The sequence below is a fragment of the Podarcis cretensis genome (genome assembly GCF_951804945.1).
Source record: "Podarcis cretensis genome assembly, chromosome: 3".
In the NCBI taxonomy this organism is placed as follows: domain Eukaryota; kingdom Metazoa; phylum Chordata; class Lepidosauria; order Squamata; family Lacertidae; genus Podarcis; species Podarcis cretensis.
Genome location: NC_137172.1, coordinates 81391509 through 81408327, shown reverse-complemented (window position 1 = coordinate 81408327; position 16819 = coordinate 81391509). Strand labels below are relative to the sequence as shown.

The following is a 16819-nucleotide window of genomic DNA, read 5'->3' as shown; positions in this document are numbered from 1 at the left end:
CCAAGATCCTTGTAGAATGACATTCCAGGAACATCAGGCAAAGGAAGCCAATCCTGGAAGTTCACATGCTCTCTGGGGCAGAGGGAGGGATGGGAGGAGAGACAGGGGAGGAGGTCAAGTCTATTAATGTTGAGAACTGCAGAGCAGTTCTGCAGCCAGAGCAAATAAATACAAGTGACCTCAGCAGCATATTTGAGCAACTGGTCTTTATAGTCTGGGCTTGGTATTGCAGATGGAAGCTCTGCCCCCTGAGCTGTGCATCAGCAGAAAAAGGACCAGTGCCTTTTCCTGCAGCGGTTGCTTTTTTCCTCCCTAGACAGTAGATTTTCATGCTTCAGGAACTTATTTGGGGTAAGCTCTTCACACCTTTTGGGACCCTCCAAGAAGTCTGTGGACCAGTCATTGGAGGCTGGTGGCCGAAGAGTCTACCTGGGCTGCAGGGGATGAGATGCAGGGTCAATGGACCCACATGGGATGGAATGGGGAGTGGATCCAGCTCATCCTTGGAGTTATTGTTGGAAGACTCTGGTGTCCGAAGATTCCTGGTCCTAGACCACAGCTGAAGTGGATACACCCAAATTAGTTTCCTTATTTTATGTACAGATTGGCATACATATAGTATGGAATAAAAACTTTTTACCATAGTACTAATTTAACACTTTTGGTGAAAATAATTTTAACATGAGACTATGTTTTGGTATAGCCAAATCACATTTACAAGAGCCTTCAGCACACAGAACAATTTAAGGACTTGCACCAAAATTGTAGAAGAATCGCTGCCATATGTGGAAAATCACAAACTGTGACGATGATGGGAACCATGTTAACCGCCTAGATTGTTAGACAACCAGATGGCATTACTTACAGATTGGAACAACATCCCTGCCTCATAAAGTTATTTCTGTTTCAGAGCCTGCTTTTTATTATTCTAGCTACAAAAGATTCAAATTGAGGTCTTGGGGCTTCATTTTTTATTTAGCAGTACTTTAGGGATAGTGATTGCAGGTAGATTTGGTTTCACAAAAAGAGTTAACACTTTCCCAACATGATCCTATTCAGGTACTCAAAATAGTATCAGTAAGAAAGTGAAGCCTCCCCATCTTTGCAAAAAGGCACTACACATGCATGTACAATGCACCCCTCCTTTGTACCAGACACATTCCAGCTTGCAAGGAGATGCACTCACACAGCTAGAGTAGCCTGTATCTCATCCTAGCAGTGTTCCAAACAGGGCTGTGCTTCTGGGGAAAACTTAATATCCTGATTTTTTAGTGTTTCCTGGTTGGAAGGGCTCTTGCTGCTATGCACATTTTTCATAGAGTAAGTTGTGTAGTCTTTCCTTGCAGCTAGGTCATTAAAATGTGGGGCTCTTCCCCATCTGCATCAGATCTGCTTGCGAGGAACGACAAGCTGGAACCCTTGTCTTCCAGGAGGGACTGCTTGCTCAACAGTGTTGGATGCTCTTTTGCCAATGATGAAAAATGGCTCTGCCTCAGTTCTTCATTACACAGTGAACCACTGATAAGAGAGGTATCTCAAAGAAGTTCTACCACAGGGGTGGGGAACTTGTGGCCCTGCAGATCAGCCTTCCCCAGCCTGCTGCCTGCTGCAAGACTCAGCTAGCATGACAATGGTTAGGGATGATAGGAGCTGTGGTCCAACAGCATCCGGGGAGACACAGTTTCACCATCGCTGCTCTGTAAACCTCCTAGGCTATGATACATTTTAAGCATTCAGATCTGGATCATAATCAGAGCTGGATTACTGGACTGACTCAGTACAGCTGTTCTTATTACATGATTTATATTACAATAAATCGTAACAGTCTACATAATTGTATTAGTGCGGTGCTTACAATTGCAAATAATTATCTACACTTGGTCCTTTATGCTATAAACAACATTTGTACATTCTTGGGATGTGAGGCCAGTTTCCAAGCCACTGAAGAGCTTCTTAAGCCAACATTTACCTGATGTCTAATTTGTGGTTGTGGTAGGGTAAACCTTAAGTGGTTTTAGTTTTATACCTCCCACCTTTAGTCTTCTATGCATTTGATGTGGTCAGCATTTTTTAATTTTAAATTTTAAAAAGAATGCCTGCAGTTGAACAGGTCGGCAAACTACTGGAACATGTGTGCCCTTAATTGGGGGCAACCACAACTTTCCTAAATATGATACGTCCCTATTCATGTCAGTGAGCAGAACTGCTGGCCTTGTGTCGTTCTGGGTCAGTAGGAAATGCAACATGATAAATGAGCACTTGGCCCCTGTAGTCCAACTATTAATACGCTTCTATTGAAACATATTACTGAAGGTCTCCATACTTATTGATTCTGATGGATCTTAAAAAGAACCACCAAATAACCCTGGAAGTATAAGAGAATACTAGGGGGCCCTGGCTTATAAAGGTGGTTTACTGAAAGAACAAGGAGAAAGCCAAAGTGGGCATTTGTTTCTTTTAGTGGGCAAATTGCCACAGTCAATATGGCAACACATTAATGATTCCTTCCAGTCACATCTGACTTAAAAACCATTTCTCCCTGCCCCCGGTCCCGCAGCAGCTTGGTGTGGTGATGAAGCAAACTAGCAAACCGATTTCCGGATTCATAGATTCAGAGTTGGAAGGGACCCCAAGGGTCATCTAGTCCAACCCTCTGCAATGCAGGAATTTCAACTAAAGCATCCATGACAGATGGCCACCCAACCTCTGTTTTAAAACCTCCAAGGAAGGAGAGACCACCACCTCCCAAGGGAGACCGTTCCACTGTTGAACAGCTCTTACTGTCAGAAAGTTCTTTATGATGTTCAGTTGGAATCTCTTTTCTTGTAACCTGAAGCCATTGGTTCGAGTCCTAGCCTATCCTGTGGCTTCTGCACACAGTTCAACCAGTGGCAAATGTTGCCAACAGGAAATGGGACCTCTGACGCCCAGTTTTAAACCATTGCCTGAAAATGTTACTTAGGCTTCCAATAAAAGGCAGTTCCTCCCCCTATCCTAACATAGTCATAACGGATGCCATTAAGCAGCTGAATGATTTATGTATTGCTCTCGCAGAAGGCTTTTCTCAGCAGAAGAAAAACAGCAGGAAAAATTATACAGGTTTATCACCACTCTGCCCTTTTATGTGGGCAGAGAGGAGGCTCTTGAAGAACAGATTTAAATCTTGTGGAAGCAGCTTCACACCTCTCCAGACTCCTGTAGTCTATAATTTATTATTAAGATCAATAATGTCTGAAATTGCTTAACAGTTATTCTCGCTTACGTACTTCTAAATCATGTCTAAACATAACAAAAAAATAAAATAAAATTATTGTTTGGAAATCTTTTAGAACAAGGCCCTGGGCCTTCCAGAGAGTGAGATGTTCAAGTTTTAATACATAAAAGTATGAGTCACACAAGCAGATTGTACAAGGAAAGACAATCTGATGTAACAGAAACATTTACAAGTCTCGTAACCCTCCTTTCCTCTCTGCTAAGCTTTAAAAAGCCACGTAAGGCCAAGGATCAAAGCAATGGTTGCAGAATGCTCTCTGCTGAAACAATAACAAACCCAACTTCCTCAGACGTCAATGGGGCAGATTTACAGAAGGGATATATTTATTATTATGACTTTGCAGCCACTGAAGGAAGACTAATATAATCACATGCATCATGGATTGGAAGCTGAGCTCTTATGCCACCAAGTCTTATTGCTACAATAATGCAAAACATTATTACAGGGGTCACTGGAAAGTATCAGAAGCAGAACAGGAGGAAGGAGGCTGCAAAGCACACAGTCCAGAAGTGCAGAGTTAGTTAATGCTTACCAGAAGCAATCAAATTGGAGGGCTGTTGAGTTATGGCCCCAGATATGTGTGTTATCATACTACACAAGAACCTTTGCTCTCTTTGCATGTCTTTGCACAGAACTATATTATAACCAGCTCTCTGTTGCAAACCACAAGAGCTAAGGCATTCCTGTCACATATTTTAGCTGTCACTCTTTAGGAAAGGTGAGAAAAGATAAAATGTTATGGTTTGAGTTGATTTTTGTATGAGGCATTAGACAAGAGAAGGCATGGAACTATACACATGGAAGCTGTTTTCAACAGTATCTGAAACCTTAGCAGCTATCTAGTTTGGTTCCACCCCATTTCCAAATGTTGACCCAGCTACCCCTGTATCTTAAATTAAGGGATATATTCTGGTTCTAATTTGGGTTCCCTCCAGTCTAGCCTGTAGGTCAGGGCTGGGCGTGACACCAATGAACAGTGTGGCCTGTGTGGAGGGAGTGAGGTTTAGGGAGAATCCCAAGGGCTGCGTTTTGACCCCGTGTCTTGAGTTCTCCACCCTTGCTTTACTATAGCACAATAGGACATATGACTTTGTTTATTTCATTTGAGACAACTGCTCCCAATGGGCATAGTTTGGCTATGACATCATTTTTTATTATTATTATTATTATTATTATTATTATTATTATTATTATTATTTGCATTTATATCCCACCTTTTTCTCCAGGGAGCTCAAGGTGGTATACATGGTTTTCCACCCACCCTAATTTAAGCCCCACAACATCCTGTGACTGACTCAAAATCACTTCATAGCTGGGTGGGGATTTAAACCCTGGTCTTCCAGGTCCAAGTCCAACACACTGGACATCTGCACTGAGTCTGTTGAGAAGGTTTAGTAAATCATGAGAATTCTCTCAAATGCTCCTATATTTTGTGTGCTCTGCAGTTCACACAGTATGAGTGTGTGTGGAGTGGAATATTAATACTGTTATTAGTGGGTCATGCTTTTTATTTAAAAAAAATACCTCTATAGTTTATCTTTATATTAAAATTTTAAAAAATAAACTAAAATAAGCAAGCTTTGGCCAACTCCCCCTCCCCACTAGAGAGATTATAAGAGGCAAAAGAATATTATCTACGTAATTCCACAGCAGTGTCAGCAACACTTGACAGTGGTTTGCATGGTAGCTGAAAAACCACCACAACAAACTAACAGGAAAGGCACAACCACGAACAATGACTAGTCAGGCCCTTCTAAGCAGACTTTATATCAAACTGTAATTTTTTTAAAAAAGTATATTAAGTCAGAAGAACTTTATCATACCATCTTGACCATTTGAAACTTATCAGAATAAGCATACCCCAGCAAGGAAACTTTGAGATGGCCACAAATCCCCCCCTTCTTTTGGTGCCCTTCTGGTACTTCTTTGTTTGTTAATTTATTTTTCTGAACTGCCAACAACTCTTAAATCAATGTTCTGTTTGTTAGTCTGTATTTTCACTCATAACTTCCATATTTCATCGGCCCATTTTCAGTGGTTGCCAACTGTGCTTTTATTTTATTTTTTGTCACCACTCTTCTTGACCATTGGACACACCATTGGTCTCCACCGCTCACTTCACTGGAGCCCGTCTTCACAGGCAGGGGAAACCCCAAACTCACTGAGGGTTTGAGACCCATCAGCTACCTTCACCAGGTTTAGCCGGTCAGTCAAAGCCTTTTCTCAGGATGTGGCCACAGCCGCATGCTGACAGCTTCTAAAATCCACAGGTGAGAGCAGGGTGGGGACCAAAGGTGGGCAAACCACCCCAGAACGATCACGACACATCCTCCACCAGAGGTACTACTACCCCTCCCCTAACACCACACACACCAGCAATGGATACTTAGCAAATAAGTAATTCTTGTGGTAACACTGGACAATGCTACACCTGCACAATTTCTGTTTGTCATGCAACAGTGAAAGGCACAAGAGTCCTGTCAGAGAAAGCAGGACATCTGTGTGTGTGTGTGTGTGAGAGAGAGAGAGAGAGAGAGAGAGAAAGAGGAGAGAGAACCAGTTTAAAGGGAATTGGGGGGAGGGGGCAAATGACATGCCAGTATATACAGACAGCTCTTGAGTCAAAACTTCCAAACTGTTTTCTGGCTGTTTGAATTAACTGCATTTCACTATGCCTCATTTTCCTAGAACATGACGATATGTGTCCTTAACTGACTTCGTAGGCAGGAAAATCAGCTGTGGAATATAGTGTTGTACAGTACTTTGTGCTCAAGTTATCACATTTTGCAAATGATAAGAGATAGAGGAACACCTGGCAACAAGTTGAGGAACTGGAAACATTTAATAATTATGAAATCACACCTAAGAGATAACAGACTATATTAACTGGCAAAACACAGACATATACAAACAAAGCCATCCATGTTTATATTACAAAAGAGATATTTTAGAGAATCCTAAGTAAGTTCAATAACGAGCATAAGTATTTCTGTGTTGACAATTGGCAGGATTTGGTGTTCCCTGATATGTTAATTAAACAAACTCTGGTTATCCAAAATGCTTAATGGATGTTAGCATGACCAAATGTAGAGGAAGAGTCATGGTTGTGCAGAAGTCTTTGTAGAACTTGCCATGCCTGTCAGAGCAGACATTCAAGATGCAGGAATTATTCAAGACACAGTCCTTTGTATCTGCTGACCTGAACACTCCTCAAAAAAGGGTTGCCAGTTCCTTATCTGGCAAGGCTCCTACCCTAAGAGTTTCATGCCTGGGAGAAATTAATCATGCGAAGGAAGGTGATGAAGTAATGGGGAGAGCGTTAGCTCCTGAATTTCTGCTTGCCACACACCTGTTAAAGGCACTGGAGCTGTGCCAGAAAAAAAGAGTTGGCAGCTGACCCATCTATGCAATATGGAATAGTAGCCCCTTGATATATTCTATCCAGATTGTTTGGGAAACAGTGTTTATTAGTAAAAAGTTATATTCTTACCTGGCAGAGCATATACTGAGTTGTGGCGAACCAAACAGCGCCTGCAGGTGAGGGTTCTGCATGTGACATCCAGCTTTTTCACAAAGCCGTCCCAGAGCTTAGCTTCCATGATGCAAGCAGCCCTTGTAGGGGAAGGAAGGAAAACATCCTTGTAAACAAAGCAGCAGTGCCAATAATATTGTAGTCATGTCAGGAGGGCTACTGCTGTTTATGGGGCTGCAGCAGTGTTTTTAACAGCACCCTCCCTGCTTAATTTCTGCCTGTCAGGCTGCTGTTGAGTCATTGTGAACTGACAAACTGCATTTGATGAAATGTCTGCTTCCAGCCCAACTATTGAAGGAACAGATGCCTCACAGCTGAAGGCTGCACTGTTGTTACTGTGTGATGTGCTGAGCATAAGAGGCAACTTTATATGGACTTATACTACACTATACATTTATAGAAACCTCCCACAAAGAGGCTTGGGAACTGCTGTTTGTTTAGGGAGATGGGAATTGTAGCTACATTAGGAGGAAACTACCATTCCCATGATTTGTTTTTTGGGGGGAGGCGAGTCATGTGCTTTAAATGTGCACCGAATGTGTTTTAAATGCATGAAGTGGATCTACCCACAGTCTGTTTCAAAGACAGCATCTCCTGGAGATTTCAGGCAGAAGGTATTTTCCAGTCATATGTCTTTAAGGAAGCTATTTTGGATTCTCAGCTGGAGATGCCAGGGACTGAACATGGGATGCATGCTGAGCATGTTTTACAACAGACTATACTTTTTCTCCCTAGGTGGAACATCTTGCTTTTGTCATTTTAGTTCAGTTTATTGGTATGAATGGAGATTCGAAGCGTACTTCCTTGAAATAAAGCGCTGAGGAAATAAGTGAAACTTCCTTTTGAGTAAGCATGGTTAACATTGAACTACAAGTGTTACAGTGGAGTAAATGTCTCCCTGCCCTCTGCCCACCTTCAATGTTTCCCAAGAAAGATTAAAAATGAAAAATACCCTGGCCCCACTGAAATCCACTAGACCTTTCCAATATGTTTCAAAGGGGGTAGAATGTCAGCAGAATTGACATTACAATCATCAGGGCACAGATCGCGGACAATATAAAATTGTGATAGAAATGTAGCATGGTAGGCATAATTAACAGGGCTTGGGAACAAGAAATTTAAATTCCAGGTTATGCTTTTCACTGTCATAACTGATTTTAGGACATTGTCTCTTCAACCTCATTGAATAAAGCAATGTGTCTATTGCCATCTAGTGTTTAAAATATTGAAAGATACTTCAAAGCAGGATTAAGCTCTGTATTAAGTTAGTGGATTTAACATATTTCACAGCACATCTGTCAACATCTGTGATAACTGGTTCTGCTGGTTCAACCTTATGTGACTTGAACAACATATAGAGGGCTTCAGGTTCACCACCCTGGGAGGGACAATATGTTCTAGGTTTTCATAGCAGGGCTGAGTTTTTCAGTGACTAACCTGGTTGTGTTCTCGCCCCAACTCTCTCTGGCATATTCTTCTCCCTCATGCTCTCATATGCCTTTAGCTTGATTGAAGATTATGTGTGCTTTCATTCAAGGAACAACAGGGGTCTTCCACATGTCTCTGTGCCAAGACAAAGGTGTGGCCTGTCCTTTTCCAAGAGATACAGTTTGCAGATGATGCAGCCTTGACAGCACTCTTTGTGGAAGCTCTACAGAGACTCAGCAACCGCTTTGCCCAAGACTGCAGGGAGTTCAGCCTGATGAAGACCAGCATCCTGGGTCAGCTGGGATAGCACTCCACACATCAGCAGTGGTGACCACATGCTTGAGGTGGTAGACAATTTTGTGTACCTGCATTCCACCATAACCACCAACCGTATTGGCAAGGCAGCTACAGCAATGGCTCACCTTTCCAAAAGGGTATGGGAGAATGTGATGCTAACATGCCAGCGTGCGCAAATTATATGTACATGTACATGTACATGCATATGTATATGTTTAATCTCCTTTTAAAAAGTGTACCATGCCTAGTAGCAACTGAGATCTGTGTGCTTTACCAGCGCTTTAATCAGGTGGATATTGCAATGAAAATCTGACAGCATGTTTTCTTACTCTTTTGAACAGGTGCGATATCTTTGATACTTAAGGAGGGAGCACCACCATTCACTAAGGCAGGGCTTCTTCTTTCACTTTTTCTTAATAAACAACCCTGCCCCAAATAACTGTTTCAGTGACCAGTTTCTGTGACATCCACAGATAGTAGTTAAAATTTTGCAAAGTGTCAGCAAGTATTTTAGTCTCAATTAGCTCTTGGAAGAGAGGACATGGTGCGTAAGGTGTGCCAAATAAGCAGCATGGAACGTCTAGCTAAGCAGCCTCGCTCTCCTGCCTGATGCCTTTGCTTCCTGCAGCGCCAGATGTAGCGAGTGTTGTACCATTTCTTTCTTCAAACAGCAGTGCTCAGGGGGGGATAAACTTTACTTAACCTAATTAATTTTAATCACAGCTTTCCAATCTCATACTGTGTAAAGAATTACAAATTGGAACACATTAATAGAGGCTATGCCTTGCGCTGCAAGATCATTCTGAATTGTGCATTTACATTTTCTACATGAGTTTGCAATGATCATTAGAATAAAAAATGCAGTTATGTCCCTTTTAAATTACAGAAATTTGAAGAAACAGATTGGGACCTGTCCCATTTGCTGCGCTAAATGACTCGAAAATAGCTTGCATTTCAAGGAATTGAATGGCTCTCACTGAACAGGCCGCCCTGGAAAATGATTTCCAGTTGTTTAGAGAGTTAATGTGCTCCTAGGCGTTTGTGTTGTTTAAACAATTTAAAAAGGGGGTTGAGCCCTCAAGGCTTTCCACCTGCTGTGGTGCAGAGGTTCTGAAATAATACTAATAATACTAATGTTAATGCTAGCATTTAGGCAGCACTTTAGAATGTTCAAAGCACTTGAGAACATACGAGAGGGAGCATACCAACAAAGGAATCTGCCTTCCATCAAATCAGACCACTGGTCCATCTAACTTAGTATTGTCAACCAAACTGGCAGCAGCTTTCCAGAGTTTCAGACAGGGGACATTTCCATTCTTACCTAGAAATGCTGGGGATTGAACCTGAGATCTTCTGCATGCAAAGCAGACGCATTGCTACTGAATTTATGACCCACAGTGCTGCTGTGCTCCCCCATAATAGCTCCTATTTATCCTCACCCAATTCAGAAGCCAAGCCTCACTATGCATAATTGCATTGCTACAATTGGGTTGTTATTTTCATTTTCATTTTATATTTTGTGGTTTTATATTTTGATTTTGTTCTGTGAAATGCCCTGAGACTTCCGTGTATAGGGCAGGATATAAATTCAATTAATAATAATAATAATAATAATAATACCTTTACGTGCAATTAGTGCCAGCACCGTCCGTTAAGAGTTTGGGTGTAATCTTCGATACCTCCCTCTCCATGGAGGCGCAGATTACAGCTATAACAAAGGCGGCATTTTTTCATCTCCGCCAAGCCAAGCAGTTGGCTCCTTACCTCTCTCGCCCTGACCTAGCCACTGTGATGCACGCGACGGTCACCTCCAGACTGGATTATTGTAACTCGCTCTACGTGGGGCTGCCCTTGAGACTGACCCAGAAACTCCAGCGGGTGCAGAATGCCGCAGCGATACTCCTTACGGGGTCTTCGCTGTGAGATCACATTCATCCGGTGCTATACCAGCTGCACTGGCTCCCGGTGGAGTACAGGATCAGGTTTAAGGTGCTGGTTTTAACCTTCAAAGCCCTATACGGCCTAGGACCCTCGTACCTACGGGACTGCCTCTCCTGGTATGCCCCACAGAGGAACTTACGGTCTTCAAATAAAAACATCTTGAAGGTCCCAGGCCACAGAGAGGTTAGGCTGGCCTCAACTAGAGCCAGGGCTTTTTCGGCTGCGGCTCCAACCTGGTGGAACGCTCTGTCACAAGAGACAAGGGCCCTGCAGGACTTGACATCTTTCCGCAGGGCCTGCAAGACAGAGCTGTTCCACCAGGCCTTTGGTCAGGGTGCAGCCTGACTCCCTCCTTTGGCAATCTTTACAAAACTTTAGTTTATGGTTGCCATCAATTTTGATTTTAATTAATTTTTATAATGTTTTTATAATGTTGCACTGTTTTAGTGTTGTTAGCCGCCCGGAGCCCGGCTTCGGCTGGGGAGGGCGGGATATAAATAAAATTTATTATTATTATTATTATTATTATTATTATTATTATTATTATTATTACGTCTCTCTTTACACCCTCTATAGAAATCCAGATTGCTCCTGTGCTTTGTTTATTCTGCTTTATATAGTACCCTGTATGTTAACTACCCTCACATTGACTGAGTAAATTAGTTCTGGGGTTTGGTCACAAAGTCACAACATTTCTAGATACAATAAAGGATGGAGCTTTAGAGGAGGTGATAATTTGTGGGGTACAGGGATGGGGTGGGAAGGTGGCGGAAGAGGAAAGTTTGGGCTGTATTCTGAAGAGTGCTCGGGATGTGGTGTGTTGTTTGAACTGCTTTGGAACAGTGATTGAGCTGTCTCAGAGCTGTCAGATCCAACATACGTGAAAATAGAAAATGACCCAGAAAGCCCAACAGGGTCCTGTTTAATTTCAAAACCTCGAATATTCTGAAAACATATTGATTAGTTAGAAGAAAGGTGAAGGGAGGAGTCAAGAGAGTCAAATCTGTTCAGGACTCTTGTAAATTATTTAAAATCATGGTAATAGAAGATCAGAGATCAAATCATGTATACCATTCCTTCCAACTCTACAATTCTGTGATTCTATGAGGTGTAGGGAGCTGCCGGAGTGGCGCTCTAGGAGGCTGAGGCAGGCTAGGGCCCACAGCCCAGCTCCCTAGCTGGTCAGGTGGGTCTCACTAGCTCTGGGAGGAAGTGTGTGATTTCTCAGCTGGAGTAGGCTCCAAACAGGCGAGGGTCCACATGCCTCATCAAGTCTGGATGCAAAGTACAAAAGGAAGCAGAGCTGAGGTGCTTTGTCTGCTCAACTTCCCATGTTGATGGACCTTGACTTGGATGCTCCTGGACCTCCACAGGACTGTGCTTTGGGTTTGACTATGGGCTATATCCTGACTGCTAGACTTCAGACTTGGCTACTTGAATTGACCCTGAACTGTGTTTTCTGACCTTTGAATTTTGGCCTCTGTACTTTGCTTGTGTGAATTGACCCTAAGACTTGGAACTGTGCATACTGACTTGCTGCCAGGTAGGCCAGGGGTTCAGGGCAAAGGGCTAGTGATTTGTTAGAGCCTTCCACAGAAGGGGAGGGGGAGACAGTGGTGGCTGCTGTCCACATTTTGTATTATGTATGTTATCTAATTTCTTTGTTGCCTGTTTAAGTTTTGGACATACCAGTGATCTGGTGTGTATATGTTTTCAACATGTTATTTTATGTTCAATTTCTGAATTCTAAAATGCTGGCATGGCTGTGGAGAACAAGCAGTGTGGTCTTAAATTAACACCCACAGATAAAAATCTGGTAGCATATTAATCTACCAGTCTGCAAATGCAAAGTGATGAAAGCATGCACTAATCTGTGTCATGTCGGGCCAGGCGTGGAGCACCTCTGACCCAGTTGCCAAATGTGTCCACACACCTGCCTCTCACACCCTCTCTCTCCAGGCCAAATTCCTTACCAGCTTTGCGTCACAACTTCCATGAGTATTTTTGTCAGGCTGTAATGTGCCCCTGAACTCTGGTAAAGATCCCTGTTTGTCCAGATGGAGGACAGAGTGTGAGAGGATGTCTAGAAACCAGCAGAAAGATAAACATTTACAGTCATTGTTCCACCCACTTTTGCCTTTGGCTCCTCCTACAACTGGTATGTGGCTGCCACCCCCCAAAGGTTGCCTAGAAAGGAATACATTCTTCAGACTGAAGAAAGTTCCCTACCCCTGCCATATGTAAAAGCTCCATTGTGAGGCATTCTCTATAGAACATTAAACATCCTGGCCATTCGTCAGATAAATACTAGCTATTAATGTTTGGCAGGCAGGCAACACTGGCTCTCCGACAAATTGCAGCATGAGAGCCATTGGCTCTGCTTGGATTCAGACTCTTTCTCCATATGCTGCAATGAAAAACTAGCCCTTAACATTTGGAAATATCCTTTGAGCCAAATATGTCAAGTACAAAAAGTGGGGGGGAAAGAAGAATGAAAAAGGGCAGTCTTTTGTAAAAATAAAGGAAAAATATTCTAAAGCATTAGAGCTCTCTGTGTGATTCACCAAGAACTTCCAGTGCATGATATATTTCAGCTCTTCAAGTGTGGTAATTCTGTTACAATGACGACTTGAGAAGCGTTAGGTGTTTGCTTGTGTTGGTTTTTTTCAATTAAAGGATGTACTTAAAAGCTGTATTTCCAATCTAACAGACAAGGCAGGCGTTCACTTACCACTTGTCTTCCAAGCCATTTGAATCTAAGAACCTCTTAGGTATAACATTTAAATGCTTTGTTCTCACCAAATGCTACCCAGAGACAAAGGATTCTTCATGGTTAAGGCCAAACTGTTTGTTTGAAATATTTGTATCTCGCTTTTCCTTTTTTTAAAAAAAACCTTGGGTTGTGCAAAATATGTAATCGTTTATCTTTTTGGAACAGCTGACAGCCTCCTAAAGCAACAATAATTCTGCATTTATAACCCAACTGCCCTCCAAAGAGCTCAAAGTGGTGTACATGGTTCTCTTCTCCCTATAATATCTTTACAGCAACCCTGTGAGATAGGCTGGTCCGGTCAGATATTCCATACAGAGAAGCAAAAAATTGTAAACTACGCTGCGGGGGAACAACTCGAGAGGCAGACATTTCTGGTAGGCAACAGCAGTGTGGTGAAACTGGAAGCCAGAGATGGTGAGAATAAGTAGCTAGAGTTGTGGGAGCATGACCAGAGTGTAGCAAGCCAAGAGGCAGGTGTCTTAAAAGCTGAATTGCTCTTGCCTAGGACAAGTCACAAACAGCAGATTACACCTGTGCTAGAATGCAAGGCGCTTGATTCGATCCTTGAAAGCAGGGTGAAGATGACTTATTTTTATTTACGTATTGTGAAGACCGCAAGTGTCCATCTCACATTAACAAATGCCTTGCCAATATTGCATCATTTTAGTTGTATGTGGAAAACAACCACTGCAGTGTTCAGTGGCAAGTGTGCTATTATGTTAAGCTTTTGATGCATCTCTAAGAGCAGCTGCTGCTTTTTCCCCCTTCCCCTTCCAGCCAAATGAAATAAGGCTGGACATTGTCACTGCTCACTGTGTGAGCTGAAAATGGCTTTGCCCATTGTGCTGAGTGCACAGATACTTACTCAGTGGAGAAGATGATGTGATGTTGGTTCAACTCCAGGACTGTCCAAAGTCTTACAGACTCTTCATTTTTTTTTAGCTGCTAATGTCTAACTGCTGGAAATGCTTCCTAATCCGAGTATTGGAAAGCTATCCCTCCAGCGCTGTGGATACAGTTCTCAAACCCTTCGCCTGGGCTAGTGCCAATAACTTCAAGATGGAATGGTTGTCTTAACTGTTTCTGCCTTGTCAGTCTGGTTAGGGCTGAAGGCCTTGAGCAAGACATCTTCCACACACACCCCACAGTGCGTCTGCTTGCTCACTGCTCTTGTTGCCAGTTGCTCCTGCTTCCTTGCTGAGAATGGGCGGGGTATAAACAATAAAATTTTTATTATTATGTAAAGACCTAATGAGCAAGCTGGCAGCAGCATCTACTGCTCCCTGTACTAAACACTGCAGTTGTTTGATTGCCCATCCCCTCTAGGTCAGAGCGACATTCAAGTGAGCAAGCAGGTTGCCATGGTGAAGAGGAGCAGGCCAGCAGGCCCTCTGCTGTGGTGTGGGCCCTCAACAGGTGCCCAGCCTTGACACAGGCCCTGAAATAACAAATTAAGCAGCCAGCGGCTTGAATCCTGCTAGCCCCTCCCTGTCCCATTTTTACAACCTGGTTAGATTGTGACAGTTTGGGAAGTAGGTGGGGATTATGAGCCAAGGTAAAATCTGGAAGCAGGGTTGATCTCTGCTTACAATTGTAGGGTGATTGCGACACCATCTACCCCATGGGTAAGCAAACTAAGGCCCAGGGGCCGGATCCAGCCCAATTGCCTTCTAAATCTGGCCCACGGATGGTCCAGGAATCATTGTGTTTTTACATGAGTAGAACGTGTCCTTTTATTTAAAATGCATCTCTGGGTAATTTGTGGGGCCTGCCTGGTGTTTTTATATGAGTAGATTGTGTGCTTTTATTTAAAATGCATCTCTGGGTTATTTGTGGGGCATAGGAATTCGTTCTCCCTCCCTTCAAAATATAGTCCAGCCCCCCACAAGGTCTGAGGAACAGTGGACCGGCCCCCGGCTGAAAGTTTGCTGACCCCTGATTCTGCCCAATTTTAGAATTTTCTCTCTAGTTAAGACAGTTTCCATTACCCCCAATCCCTTAAGGGCATGTTCTTGGTTTTTTCCTGTCACTCATCATCAACACTGTGATGGGTTGGATGCATGAAAGTCATCACAGAGTGTTTCCCTCGCTTCTTATAGCACCAACACCATACTTTTTGATGGAGGCAGTTCACACATTTCCCTGAGTCACTGACTCTTTTGGTCTACCCAGTTGTAAGCCCTGTGGGGCTCAATGGGACTTATGTTCAAATGACTATAGGAGTATACATCCATATGGACACTGGAACTGTACCACAAAGCTTGGCTGCAGATCCAGGCTTCTCTAAAATTCTGGAAATTTCGGAAGCCTATTGGTAAAGGAGGCGGTAGCTTTTCCATAAAAGTCATTTGCTGGCCTCAGCTGTTGCCCTGGGCTGTCATTTGAAGCACAGGTGCTGACAGAAAAGTGCATAAAAATGGCATCTTACTTCATGTTTGCTCTCCTTTTATCTGCTTAATTTACAAAAATAAATTCTTAGTACCATTCCTGCGGCACAGCCAGCCCAGCTCCCAGTGTGTTTTGTTGCGTTGGTGCATTGTGTCATTCACAAGTAATGTCAAGCTCTCGTCTAACCACAAAACACTCAGTTGGAATTGATGTAGAGAGCTGAAATGCAGGGCAGGATGCAGAGTTTTGCTTAGTTATCTTATGGCTATCAAAGTGACATTTATAACCGATCAGTATTGCTTCTATGAAGTTCATTAATGTGTCTTGGACAGTTGTCGAAGTAGATTACTCAAGTCGTTTTCAACCTTCTCCGATTTTGGACTGACATTCAGCCCCATCCTTCAACAGCATCAACACAAATTTTAGTCTTCTAAGGCTTATTCATAAGGAACCAAAACCATACTGCCAAGAAAGACATCAGTAGACTCAGGGTAACATCAAAAGTTTACAGATACTAAAAATAAAGAAATAAATAACTTCAGGGGAAAACCCCTCTAATTATCACAAGATTTGTAGAAGCACAGGACTATATAACCCCATTAATTCCAACAGGGCCTGTCACAACTACTTTTTGTCTAGATCAGGGTTTCCCAAACTTGGGTCCTCAGCTATTTTTGGACAATTCCCATCATCACTGACCACAGGTCCCTGCTGGCTAGGGATGATGGCAGTTGTAGTAAAAAAACCATGGAGACCCAAGATTGGGAAACCCTGATCTAGGATATGCTTAGCACCTCCTGCTGCTGTTAGGTATTGTTTAAGCTTATTTCTCACTCCCACTCCCAGTATTTCTTCCTATTTTTGAAATTCTTCATTCCAGAAAGTTAAAAAGATGTATAAGAAAGAAACAGGCAAAGGGCAAGTTTTTATATGTAGTGGGATGGATTGATGGAGTATTCAAATGATTTCTTGTAGATATCTTATATATATTACAGTGCTGCTTCTCCTACAAGATAACCTGTTAAAAACAGAACCACAAACACAGCTGTATTTCACCCCCTCCCAAATATGCATATGCATACTACTGATATTGAGACCAGCAAGTTTCCATCTCCGTATCAATACAAAACACGTTGTTGGCCAAGGATCACTCTTTGCTCCTAAGACATATTTGAGCTGATGCAAA

General features: G+C 42.7%; 1 protein-coding gene across 3 annotated transcripts in view; it reads right to left on the bottom strand.

Annotated features, from left to right (window-relative positions):
- Positions 1-15373, bottom strand: part of BACH2 (BTB domain and CNC homolog 2) — a 253179-nt gene extending 237806 nt beyond the window's left edge. The window contains exons 1-3 of one of the 3 annotated variants that reach the window (XM_079971084.1): positions 15234-15373; positions 14111-14442; positions 6765-6886 (exon numbers count right to left, since the gene is read on the bottom strand). The gene's annotated coding sequence lies outside the window, so the exon portion shown is untranslated. Of the gene's footprint in view, positions 1-6764; positions 6887-12445; positions 12569-14110; positions 15125-15233 lie in introns of those variants that run through there. The other 2 variants (XM_079971083.1, XM_079971086.1) reach the window with 2 other exon arrangements.
- Between the last annotated feature and the right edge of the window lie 1446 nt (positions 15374-16819).